A 14,502-nucleotide genomic window follows, 5' to 3' on the forward strand; every position below is an offset into this window, starting at 1 on the left:
TCACTATATTCCATTTGTGCACCTTTTGAATATTCTTGATTTAATAAGTCTGCATAGAAAGTGTTACTCATAGTATACTCTAGGTAGTAATATAACTAAATTAAAAGAAATTCAACCCAAAAGTTGTGGTTAGAAAATAGAAAAGATAGTAACAAGCTCCTTTTAGAACTGCTGCGGAAGGTAGTAAATTAACATTATCTCAGCCATAAAACTGCACATGTACACTTGACCTTGAACAATTTGGAGGTTAGAGATGCTGACCCCTATACAGTAAAAAATTTATGTATAACTTTTGACTCCCCCAAAACTTAACTACTAGCACTCCATTGTTGACTGAAAGTCTTACACATAACATAAACAGTTTATTAACAAATCTTTTGTATGTTCTATGTATTATATACTGTATTTTTACTATAAAGTAGCTAGAGAAAAGAAAATGTTATCAAGAAAACCATAATAAAGAGAAAATATATTTAGTATACATTATGTGGAAGTATATCATAATAAAGGTCTTCATCCTCACCTTCATGTTGAATAGGCTGAAGAGGAGGAGGAAGAGGAGTTGGTCTTGCTGTCTCAGGAGTGGTGAAAAAAAAGTCTGTGTATAATGGAACCTGTGCAGTTCAAACCCATGTTGTTCAAGGGCCAACTGTACTTACGTTTCTAGACAGTGGGTATCAGCTGTAGGTACAATGAAAGACTAACCATTAGAATGTAGAGAAATGGAATGTTTTCTATCATACATAGTATCTTTTATTTTAGATTCCACAGAAGCCAAGACTATTTAGAAGGACATACTGGATTCAAGGCTGCGAATTTTGCTTTTCTTTTCCATCTAATCATAGACTTATAAAAAAGTGCTAGAGCACTTACTTAGTAGTCCATGTTGTCCTAGCTACATAGCACAAATGCTCATGCTGATAAACTATAAAGAATCAAATAGAACAAATTATAGTATTTTAGGATTGGAAGGTGCTCAGACATATAAGAATTCCCTATTATGCCTAAGAAGCTTGGACTAATCCACTGATAAGAAAGTCACTACTTTCTTCTCTATTACAGCATATTTTCGATTGTTTAAAGCATTTTTAACTGAGCCCAAACTTCCTTCCTACAATTTTCTCTTATTTGTCTAGTTCTGTTCTTTCCATGGCAATGTGGGACAAATGGACTCCCTCTTCTACATAACAGACCACCACATATTAAAATGCAGTTATAAAGTCACCCTTTAGAATTTGTTCTCACAGACTAGATATGTCTTTTACGATTTAGCCTTTTCTGGTTGGCCTGTGTTTGGGCAGTCAGAGAAGAAACAATCTCATTCAAGGAAGAGGGGAATATTGCTAAGAGAAGCAGAAGAAATCAGGGTGGAGAAAGGGAGGTACACTTTGAGAAAATGAACAGGCCAACACATATTTTGTAACTTAGGTAAGATTATCTGTACTTGGTGATTATTTTTTAAATTATGGAACTTTATATGATATATTAAAAGTAGGAAGACTCTTTGACCAGATTTGTAAAGATTTGTAAATCTGGAGTTCAAGGTGGCCTAGGAACTTTCTACCAGTAAGATGATGGTGTTTAATTGTGAGACATGCCTTGTAAAGGAACTGTCAATGTATGTCCTTAGATTTTGAAATAGCAGACTTCAATAAAAGGTTGCAATTAATCTATCCAGCTAAAGATTCCGGTATAAGGAAGTACACTGTGAGATCTGGCCAACCCTGGTAATGTAACTACAAAATGTAATTATACTCATGGATCAATGAATGTCAAGAAATGTATTGATTGGGGATAAAGGTGAAACAAGGGACTATTATTCCATGTCAATATTCACTTAGCATTGCAATGGACATATTAGCAACTGCTAATGACCAGGGTTTGTTAATATTATTGAGAAAAGGCTGTATTTTAATGGCTCTTCCTACTGCCAAGAAATGTGGCTCCTACATCTTGAAATCTGTGCCTTTACTTCATGTATAAGTCATAACAGAAAAACTTGACAGGGGCTGCAGTTGCCAGAATCTAGCACTTGTGAGGACAACTAAGAAATAGCAGCCTTTCTATTCTATAATTCCTCTGTAGATTGATTCTACTAAAAGCATACTCAGAGAATCTGGTCAGAACAGAATTTTGAAGAGTGGATCAGGCTGAAGAAAACTTCATGAGAAGATAGTTTACTGTCTGATGCATGCCTGCAACTCTTCATTTGTTTGTTTATCCTAGGAAGTAAGTGATGCTGAGTTTCACATTTACTTTCCTCTCCATGGGAAACATGATTAGGAGATACATGCGTGTATCAGTCAGCTGTTGTTGTAATAATGCTATGTAACAAAACTCAGTGGCTTAGAAACAACAAGCATTTCATTTTTCTTACTTACTTGTCTTTGATCAGGACAACTCTGCTTCATGATGCAGCCTGGCTAGTTTAGGTCCAGGCTGCACATCAGACTTGGGTTTGCTCCACGTATTTCCTTCCAGGCCCAAGCTGAGGGGTTGGAAGCTAGCTGGGTCATGGTTTTTTCATGGTAATCACAGGAACACAAAAGGACAAGCCAAACTATGTGAGCATACATAAAGCCTCGTCACTTCTACTATATTTTATTGGCCAAGGTAATATTTGAAAAATGGAATTTAGGAAGAAGTAAACTCCTTCCACTGTCCCATTGTCCCATGGAAGGACGATGCAAAGCTACAAGGTGAAGGAGGTGGGTGCATATCCTACTGCAGGGGAGAAAAGAGTCGGAATGAATAATTTAATATTCTAGAATACACATTCTACACCGTTTTCTAAGGACTAGCCTAGATAGCAACATTTTTTTTATTCAAGGATAATATTTTAGGATAAAGGCCAACATCATTATATTAAGTCAATTCGTAAACACTAAAGAACCAAAAACAGTGAGAAAGCCATCAGTCCTAAATACAAGAAAATGAAAAATGCACCCAGCTCCGTGTGAAGGTCTCATTGAGCGCAATGGTGACAGAGATGCCCCAGGCATCAAACACTGTGGTCTTGGCAGAGAAGCCTCGCTGCTATTTTGGCTGATTCAGGGCAAGGCAAATGCACTCAGACTTCTTGACACTGCCAGCAGCGTCAAAAAGGATATGTTGGTCGCCAGCAAATGCGCCATTAAAAATGGAAATGAAATATAAAAAAAATAAAAGTTGGGCTAAAATGTCAAAGAGTGCTTATGGGAAAACCTACCCATTTCTAAGTGACGTGATGGAAAATCCATCTTTGGTCTACCCAAGTCAAGGACATTTTATAAACTGAATGATGTGACAATTTGTGACAAATTCTAAACCCACTAACCAAAATCTCTTGCCTCTGGGAAAAGGGTAGCTGGAATTTCTAAATAAGTAAAATTATGGCTTAAAAGTCTAGGGAGGGGCAATAGCTCAGAAATATTTAACAGTCTATAGATGTGTGCTTGTCTGTCTATAAATGAATTGACGCATATATTTAGATAAACACACACAATGTGTGCTGATTTTCCAACCAATACTTACCTATCAAGAAAGAACTAGATATTTCAGTATCTTATCTGTTTATTCTTTATTAATAGTTATTGCAGTCAGCCTGTCTGATTAAAATAAAGCCTCTCTTCAGTTCAAATTTGTTCAGCCTCAAAGGGGATTCTCACTAGAGTTATAAACCTGATATAAGAAAATGGAATGTCTTAACACTTGCAAAGGTTGAATTGGAAGTAGTTTCTTCCAAGGAAAAGGAAAAATGTCTTCCAAAGATATGAAATGCAATTCAATGTACCCCACACCTTATACAAATATTAATGTGAACTGTAATAGAATGTCTCATAGAACTAAATGTCAGACTATTAATACAAAACTATCAAACTTTTAGAAGAAAACATAGAAAAAAATTCTTCATGATCTTGGATTAGGCAAAGAGTTCTTAGAAATGATACCAAAAGCAAAAGCCATAAAAGACAAAAAGTATAGTGAATTAGACTCCATCAAAATTAAAAAAAAAAACAAAAAAAAAACTTTCGGTCTATGAAAGACACTGTTCAGAGAATGAAAAGACAAGTTACAGACTGGGAGAAAATATTTGTAAATCATATATATATATATATATATATATATATATATATATATATCCAGAAAGTATCCAGCCATGTAATATGAAAAATAGAGACATTTATTGAAGAAGATACAAGATACAAGAAACACTGTACATAGGACAATGACCCCTTAGTTCCCTTCAAGGTAAGCACCTTGGACCTCACACAGTTCTCCAAGTGTGTCTTAACCTAAACCCATACACATTCAACATTCTCAAGTTTTCTTCTTGTCACAGGCCTTCCAGAACGTGGATCACTTTCAACAGATTCTCCACCATCTTTGAAGCATTTGTGCCACGCTTTTATTTGTGCTGCACTCATTGCATCATCTGGAAAGCCTTCTGAATCATCCAAATAGTTTCCATGGAGGAATGTTCGCGCTTAATGCAAAATTTGATGCAGATTTGTTTCTCTACACAATCCGTCATTTTGAATGCCACGGCCACACAGTACACATGCCCACTCAACGGCGTCTAGCGCCCCACTGACTTGCACAGTGAAGTCGTCATTGTTCACGCACGTGCATCCCAGTCCACTCTCCTTGGCTGCCAGGTCACAGCGATGCCGTGCAAACTGTTACCGTTATATTAACAATGGCTGGATACTTTCCAGACAGCCCTCATACACACGCACGCGCGCACACACAGACACACACACACACACACACACTTACATATATATATATATTTAGTCAACAAAAAGCAAATAAACATCTCAATTTAAAAAGTGGCCAAAACATTCGAACTTAAGGGAGATATACAGGTGGCAAATAATCCCATAAAGAGTTGCTCAACATCAACTATCATTAGGAAAAAGAAAATTATAACTACAAAAGAACAAACTATTGATACATGTAACATAATGGATGAATTGCAAACATATTACACTGAGTAAAATATGCCAGATTCAAAGTTTATATACTATACGATTCCAATTATAAAACATTCTGGAAAAGGCAAAACTATAAGGATGGAGAATAGATCAGTGGTCATCAGGGTCCCAAAATGAGGGAAGGGTTTGATGACAAATGTGAAGCATGAGAGAATTTAGGAGAGTGTGGGTGATAGAGTTGTTCTGTATCCCAATTATGGTGATGGTTATATGACTCATGTGTTTGTCAAAATTCATAGAACTGTTCATTTCCAAAAAGTAGATTTTACCATATATGAATTAGAAAATAAATTTTAAAAATGCAACTCAACAACTTTCTACATTTGAGTATTATATGCCAAGCACTCTGCTAAAGGTAGTACGGAATACAAAAAATGAGAAAGTCATAGTTCCTGCCCTTGAGGGGACTTAAAACTGTAATAGAAAGGCATTAGGATAGAAGAGAGAATGACATATTTTCACTAAAAACTGTACTCGAGAGAGTAGTCTATATAAAGAGCGTCAAGAGTAGTATACATAGAAATAAGAAGGTTCACAGACAGGAGAGATGGAGACATCACTCCATAAATGTGATGAGAAATGAAAACTTATGGAATTTCAGATGGGCATTAAGAGATAAGCATGATTTATTAGGCAGGGATTGGAGATGGGGGAGAAGAGAGGTCAGGCCAGAAGGAAGCCCAAAGAAGACGATGAGTACTGTGGGTGAGCAAGCCATGTGGAGGGAGTGGTCCAGTTTGATTGGAGGAAAAGGAGACAGCATTGGAACTAACTTGTGTAGCATCTTGAATGGCTTAGTAAGACGGTCTTAATTCAGTGGACAATGGGAAGGCATGAAAACATTTGCAGTAGGGCTTGACATGGGGCACTTAAAAATTATAACGTAGAGCTAGAATACTAACACGCTGCTTGGGAGAGTTACTGCTACCTTTTTGCCAAAACCATCCTTGAATGATCCACAGAGAAAACATTACATAGTACAAATGTCTAGTGTATAAAAAACATGGAATATTATCAAAACTCTACATTGACATTATAAAACACAGTAGATCAGAGATCCTCAGGTAGGCGAGTAATACTAAAGGGATGATTGGTTGGTAAGTGTGGCCTAAGAATCTATATGAAGATTGGATGTCATATATTCCTGTATCAGATGACTCTTATGTGGTTTACTGTGACTCTACTCAGCACTATTACTTAGAGGTAGATCCTGTTACGGAGAGTAGAAAACTATGTAAGACTTAGAACTACTCAAATATGTTTGGTAATTTTCTAAAGCACATGTTTTTAATTTAGACATTTAGAAGAGAAACACCAGTAGGTAGTGCTGACCATAGAAGACACTGTTGGTGACCTGCCCACATCACCCCAGTTGACTCCAGAGATGGGTGCAACTTTAGTGCACCTTCCCACACGTGCCAACAGCATCCAGCCTCCAGGTGGGCACCTCTTTCTGCACAAAGGCTTTCTCTGAATGTCAGGGCACTAGCTCACAGGGTAAGATGGAAGTGCTAGGGAGGGGGAGAGTATTTCCACCTCTAGGAGCAGCCCCCCAACAGTGAGGAGCAAGAGTTCTTAGATAAATACCCCTGCTCCCTCGTTGCTCAGGGGAACAATGCCGAGGAATGTCATATACAGTCTTGTAGAGGGTCATCGGTGGGATTGAGCCCTAATTTCACACCATGACAAGCCACCCATGAATGTACCCATCGTTGTGTTTTTTCCTTTCCCTGCGCTTCTTGGTATCACCTCCCAAATAAACTCTGAACATGCAGATCCTTGACTCAGTGTCTGTTTCCAGGGGATACAACCTAAGACAGTGCTGTCCTCCCCACCCCCACCTGGCATCTTGTTACCAATTCAACAAATACATTAGTTTTCATTAAATAAATATTTGTGAAGCACTTATTATGTACATATAATGGGAATACAACGGTGAGCAGAGGAAAATTGATGTTTGCCTTCATCTGACCTAGAGTCTGTTATTAAGTGGCAACGATAAGAGTCCAGGGTGCCAAGGGTACAAGTAGCTAGAGCTCTGAATCTAGTCTGGAGGGTTGGGAAGGCTTCTCAGAGCCAGTGATGTTTCAGCTGAGGCCTGAACAAGGAGCAAGGGCTTAGAGAAGAGGAGGGAGAAAAGTGTTCCAAGCTGTGCAACTTCAGCTTTAGTGTAGAGTGGAATAAAAATCATAGAGGAGGAAGAGCAGTTGATTAAAGTATCAAAGACTGCCTTTGTCAAACTTTTGAAAACTCATTTTAACATGAAGTAAAAGAAGATGAATAACAATTGAATTGGTGATTTGTAAATGGTGCCTTCTTTTAAAATTAAAAACAAATTGATTCCCAGATTCATTAAATGCTTCCCAGACATCCTGAAAGAAACTCACTAATTAACAGTGGGCTACTTTGCTTCTATACTTATCACCCCATCAGATCCTGTTTCTGTTGTCTTCCATTGATGCAAATGTTAATGAACTCCCTTTATCACCCTGGGAAATTTGTTACCACCCTTTTGTGCCTGCAGAAAGGGAGTTCAGAAATGAAACAGTGATGCTGAGTTTCTTTCTAACTCTTTATTTTCTTAAATGTCTACTCAGCCTGTAGGTTATCTTTGTTTTTTTGGGTGAAAGAGGAAAAGTTAATTTTTACCATGGAGATATGAACCTCAAATACAATTTTTAAATTTGTAAAGGTTTTATTGATTCCTTGCAATGAGTTATGTATTCATTTATTCATTCATCTGGCATGTAGTAATCTCTGGTGTGTGCCTAAAAGTTTGTTCATCACTGGAAATAGATAAACAGAGCACAGTGACTGCCCTTAAATGACAGGAGTATACGTACAGCCAACATTGGCAGGACAGTAAATACTAATATAAAGGAACATATATGATGTAGCTGCACAGAGGAGAGTCAATAGTTTTGCTAGGGGAGAAGGGAGTGATGGTTTTTACAGAGCAGGTGACATTTGAGCTGGCTCTTATAGGATAGCTTGAATTTTCCTAATGACAAGGTGGGAAACAGCACTGCAAACAGAAGGAACAGCAGTGACAAAGGTATGGAGACATGGAAAAGCATGGCATGTTTGAGAAGTGTAGGAAACCAGTCGTGGAGTGCAGGGGCTGGGAAGTGGGGTGGAGGATCTGGTAAGGGCTATGAAATCGGTTAAAGACAGTTTGGGCCCAGGTTATGCAGTACCTTTGGACTCGATTGTATTTGTAACAAGGAACGATTGGAGGTCTTCAAAGAAGGAGTGACATGAACTCATTTGCATTATATAATCTGGTAGCATTTGTAGGAAAAGGAATAAAGGGGAGACAAGATTAGACACAAGGAAAGCGATTGCTTTTCTCTGCTAGTTCTGGCAGAGACTAACAAGCAAACTCAAGCAATGAGTAGTGAGCATGGAGTCAATGGGAGAGAGACAAAAGTTAGGAGGCAGGATCGTCAGAACTTGGAAACTAAATCACTTGGATAACAGCTATAACAGAGAGAGGAAGCAGCAAAGGGCAACTTTGAGGTTAAGCCTAGGCAACTGGGTCTATCGCGATGTTATGCCAATAGGTATAGACAAAAGAGGTTGTTACAGACCCCAAAAAGGGGTCCAGCCTAGATGTCGTCACTTGCCACCCAAAGAGCCAGTTATTGAGACAATGAGGATGGCTGAGGAAGAAAGCGATTTTAATGTGAAAGATCTCTGTCGGGAGAATGAGAGCATTAGTCCCAAATACATCTCCCTGGCAGACTATGGGCAAGGGCTTCTATAGTGCGCTGTGGAAGGCAGGTCGGGGGCACGGGGTTTGAAGCCATGGGGTCTTCAGGTGGTCTGATTCAGGAACCAGCTATTTTTGAATGGATGATGATTCCTGTGGACACGCTAGCTAAGTCTGGTTGGTAGGCTTGACTGGTAAAGCCTGAGAAAACAGAAAGTAACTTAGGGGTCATTTTGCAAGGCTGATTACAATAGCATTTTGGAGGTGACAAGTTTAAACAGATTCCATGGAATATGGGAGATAAAAGCCAGCCTGCAGGAGGTTGAGAAGCAAATGGAAGATTAGGAAGTAGAGACCTGGATAGATTAGATTGCTAAATACCCAGATTCAGAATGGATAAGATATGGTTGGATTTTGTGATGATAATACTATGTCAGATAAAGCACTCTGCTTTGTCAGCCATTTTCTTTTATGTTTTGAGTTATGGTATTTGTTGGTAAGCATTTTTTCCAATTCCAAAATATGCAAAGAAGCACGTTTAAGTAAACACCCAGAGAGGACAGGACAGGGTGGGCAATTTACTTAAAAGAGAGACATTCTAGAACTATTTTTAACTCAGCCCATCCCTTGCTTCACTGGGATGTTGGTGAAATGTTCAGGTTGTTTATGAGGAGCCTGTGTATAAATACACAAACAGTCATATTTTCCATTCAAAACAGGAGGCTGTACCAGCCTTCCTCCCAGGCCATGGCACTGTCATTTGATTCATGTGTTACAGTCTGTAATCCGGCGAGAGCCTGGGCTGTAATTCCGTATGGCTGGCCACCAGCTTCCAGCCCTCACTGACTTTGATGTCGCTGTGCAGGGGGAGGCCCAGGAGGGCTGCAGGAAGAGGATCAGACGAATTGGGAGAAAAGGGGCCTCTGCCTCTCGGCCAGAGAGGTGGTGAACTAGCAGGGGAGAGAACCGAGTATGATGGCGAAAATCTGAATCTATCATTTAATAGGAAAACAAAGGTAATACAAGTTTTCCAACCCCAGCCATTCCCACCGTAGTCCTATAAACACAAATGCTGGTGAAGTTTCATGAATTCCACTCTGCTGTGTGTGGAAAGACGGTTATGTTAATGAAATTATGCTTTAAATTAGCTGAACATATTCTCAAAAGAAAATTCTTTGCTGAAATTATATATTACAGATTTTGTGGTACCCTTGCACTACAATTTAACAGCATGTTGTTATTATTTAGCATTTAATGAGTACCAGAAATTGTGCCGTGTATTCTCCACTTGGTTTGGCAACAATGAAATAAATGGCCTAGTTAGACTGCCTGGTAGAAGGGGATCGATCCTTCTGGTACTGACCACCCCTAAGGCTGATAAATGGGGGATTCTTAATGAAAATATCCTCCACAGAAAATATGCTTTTCCTTCCCCATCTTACAATGCCTTTCCACAAACTCCTCAGTTAGGAACACTCAGGAGTCACGCAGGACCTGAAGTCCTATCCAATATCCCCAAATAGAAAGGAACAATTTGCATTGATTTCTGTTCTATAAATATTGTTAATTACTAATTCTGATTACTGGCCTTTGTTTCTTAGAGGAAGTTACTAAGAGAAGACCTCAGTCAAATGTTTTCTTCCCTGTTAGTGAAGCCTCCAGCACTTTTCTGAACACGCTTGTTCAGCTGATAATGGGAGGAGGGGGGGGTCCTGCTGTGACCATGAAGGATTTTTGAATAAACAAACATAAATCCCCCAAAACCATGAATAAAATAGGGGAGAGGGAAGTTTACTTCAATTAGGTAATTTATATACATATTCTATATCAAAATTACTGCTCATAAAATTTTTACTGGTCCCTCTTCAGACTTATAAAATAAAATGATGCATTTTATAGTTGTAGCACCAACAGCTAAAGAGGTATTTGAAAACTGGAGCATAGTTTCAATTTTTTCTTAAAAACAAAAAAAATACAAGCAAACAAAACTGACTTGCCTATAGACTAATTCATTTCAGGCACAGCTTAATTTCTTTCAGATTTGGGCTTATAAGCCCTGGCTAATTCGCCTGGTGCAATTATCTGTTCTGTTGGCAGCTGTACAGCTCAAGAATCTTTTAAACAGTTGAAAAGCATCTTACTTCCCACATTTGAACAAGTAGATAAGGTACAAATAATAACACCGAATATAAATCCAGTTGTGAGAAAGTTGCTGTAACTCGGAGATTTAATCTCAAAACCTACTTTGTACCCATTACAGCCATCTGTTTGATATTTAGGTAAACCTGTCAGCGGCAGAGGGCCTGGGAGTTATTGAGGAGGGTTAGACCAGGAACAGAAACAGAGCTTTGAATCCCCAGCCCACAAATGTGCTTTCTTTAGGCAGCATCATGATTTAACCATTTTGAATGTGAATGTTTTTAGTTGGGGCACTAGTCTCCAGTTCACCATGACCATTCCCTATTGTCATATGCCCATCTGCCTGATGTGTTTATGTCATTGTTCTGGCCCCAACAGATAACTGAGCTTACAGTCCCTGATATGTCCCTTATACATATATTTATGCTGTCGTTTCTGCTCTTTAGGAGGTGTTTACAATCAAAGGAATCCAATCCAGAGGTCAGAATCTTTTGGGTATGAACGTAATCTATTTATCAGATACCATGTGAGCATTTTGACTTGCATGCCCACGATTAATCTCCATGGTAACTCCATGAGATGGCTATTGTTATTACCTATCCCCATTTATTGGATGGGGCAAGTGAGACTTAAAAACATACATTATTTGCCCAAGGTTACACCCTTAGGAATGACAGACAAAGGATTTGAACCCACACTTCCTTCCCATCAAACCATTTGATCACATGGCCCAGAGCTCAAGACAGGAAGTATAAAGTTATCATATTCTAGACCTATATATTTCCTCTCTACCTTCCATAATGTTCCTTCTGTCAAAGGCCACCAGCATCTTTAAGAAGCCTAGATTTCATGATTCAACACTTAAAATGATCTTTGCAAATATCCTTGACTCCCTTGCCTCTTTACCTTTCATTGCAACCTCTTGGAAAATGCCAATTTTTCATCTGGGTCAAACATCCATTACCTTCTCTTTTCCCTATACCTTCAACCTCCCCTTAATTATTAGACGTATTTCCTTAGATATCAACAAAAGACCCTTCCTTACCCTAGGTTCCTCTGGCTTTCACCTGCATCTTGCTTTTCACAACCCTTTACAACCAAGCTTCTGCAAAAAAAAAAAAAAAAAAAAAAGCCCTATTTTGGCTACCTCCTCATCCCAGCTTCCCATTACTCCTCAGCCTCCTGTAATCTGACTTCTGATCCCACCCCTACACCAAAACCACTATCTCAAATACTAAGGAGCTGCTAGTTGCTAAATTGAGTGGGCATTTTTCAGTGCTTCCTCTTTAGTATCCAACACTGTTGAATACTTTCCTCTTCCCAAAATGTTCTCTTCTCTTGCTTTCAATGACATAACATTCCTTTTTCTCTCCCAGTCCTCTTTTGCAGCCTCTTTTGCTGCCCCTCCCTGATCCACCTCCAACCACCAGTATTAGGACATCAGCTTCAATCTTCTCGAATGACGTGGTCACTTTCTGGGAAAAAAGTCCTTGATGACTCTCAAATCCATATTTTCACCCATAGCTTTCTCTTAAACTCCATCCAACTACCTGGTGAAGTCTCACAGGCACTTGAAATATAGCTTGTCCCCAACTCTTTATTTCCTCCTCTTCCTCATTCTCATTTATTTCACTTGTCCAGGTGAATACCTGCACCATATACCCACCCAATTGCCCAATCTTGAGTCATTTCTTCTTCACTAGTGAAAAAGCCACTAACATCTTTTTAAAAAATACTTTCCTCTCTTCTTCTCCATCCCCGACATTGCTGCACCGGTTCACATCCCATTCTTTTTTGTTTGTTTTTCTTATTATGTATAGATAGTTCTATGAGTTTTGACAAAATGCATATAGTGTATAACCACAATCAAAATATGAGACATTTCTATCACCTTTCCAAAAAAACTCTCCCATGCTCATCTGCAGTCAACCCCTTTCCCTCCCCCCAGCCCCTGGAAACCACTGATCTGTTTTCTATCCCGATAGTTTTTCTTTTTCCAGAGTGTCACATATATGGAATTACAAAGTGCGTACGCTTTGAATTTGGCATCTTTCACTCAGTATAATACACTGAAGATTTAACCATGCCATTGTGGGCATCTGTAATTCATTCCTTTTAATTGTATGGATGTACCAGTTTGTTTATCTGTTTGCTTGTTGAGGAACATTTACTTTGTTTCCAGTTTTTAGCAATTGTGAATAAAACCACTATAAACATTCATGTTTAGGTTTCTGCGTGAACATAGTTTTCATTTCACTTGGGTAAATACCTTGGAGTGGGATTGGTGGGTCGTATGTGCGTATGTATAACTTGATGATAAACTACAGCACTGTTTTTCAAAGTGGCTGGTCCATCATGCTTCCTTACCAGTGATGTTTGAGAGTGGTCTGCATCCATGTCAGCACTTGGCGTCGTCAGTCTTATTTTCTCATTTTTGGCTATTCTAAGAGGTGTGTAGTGGTACCTCATTGTGATTTTAATTTTCATATCATCAGTGATTAACGATATTGAGCATAGTTTTCATGTGCTTATGTGCCATCCATCTGCCCTCTTTGGTGAAGTGTTTGTTCAAGTCTTTAGGCCTTCCCCTGACCCTTTTTTCCAAATGGATTGTTTGCTTTTCTATTGGTTTTTAAGAGTTTTTAAGAAAGGACTTGTACACCCTTCCCCAGTGATAATACATCTTGCACAACTATAGCACAATATCACAGAGAATTGACATTGATGCGATCTGTGAATCCTTTTTGACTTTTGCCAGTTTTACATACATTCATCTGTGTGTGTTTATATATATGTTTCTTTTGTTCTTTGCAGTGCTATCTATCATGTGTAGATTTCTGTGACCACACCAAAGTCAAGATACAGAACAGTCCATCACGAGGATTTCTTTTATAACCATACCCTCTACACCTCCCTGGCAACCACTAATCTTCTCTCCATCTCTATAATTTTGTCATTTCCAGAGTATTATATAAATAGAATCATACAGAATTTAACTTTTGAGTCTGGCTTCTTTCACACAATATAATTCTCTAGAAATTCCTCCAAGTTGTTACATGTATCAATAGTTCTTCCTTTTTTCATTGCTGAGTAGTATTCCACAGTTTGTTTAACCATTGGTTGGCTGAAGGACATCTGGGTTGTTTCCAGTTTGGGGCTATTACAAATAAAGGTACTATAAACACTTATGCACAGGCTTTTTGTGTGTGTGAACACAAGTTTTCATGTCTCTGGGATAAAGGCCCAAGACTGCGATTGCCAAATCCTATTCCTCTGGGATAAATGCCAAGAGCGCCAAAGCGTTCTGCAGAGCGGCTGTATCGCTCACATATAATGTATGTTTTACATTACACATTCCCACCTTTCCTCCGCATCCTTGTCAGCTCTGGCGTTGTCACTATTTTTCATTCTAGTCATTCTGATAGGTGTACAGTGACATACCATTGTGGTTTCGATTTATATTTCCCTGGTGGGTAATGATGTTGACCGTCTTTTCATGCGCTGACAGTATTTAAGGAGCGCATCCTTTCTTGACATGACCATTGCATGGGAAAGTCCCCAGCCTCGCCTCTTCCAAAACAGAGCCAGACAGAACCCCACGTCTACTCCGGCCGCAGCACAGCTCTTATCCCTCGGTTGTGATCTCGCGTTGAAAATCTGCCTCCTGCATCAGGC

The sequence above is a fragment of the Microcebus murinus genome, chromosome 5, assembly GCF_040939455.1.
Source record: "Microcebus murinus isolate Inina chromosome 5, M.murinus_Inina_mat1.0, whole genome shotgun sequence".
NCBI classification, from domain to species: Eukaryota; Metazoa; Chordata; class Mammalia; order Primates; family Cheirogaleidae; genus Microcebus; species Microcebus murinus.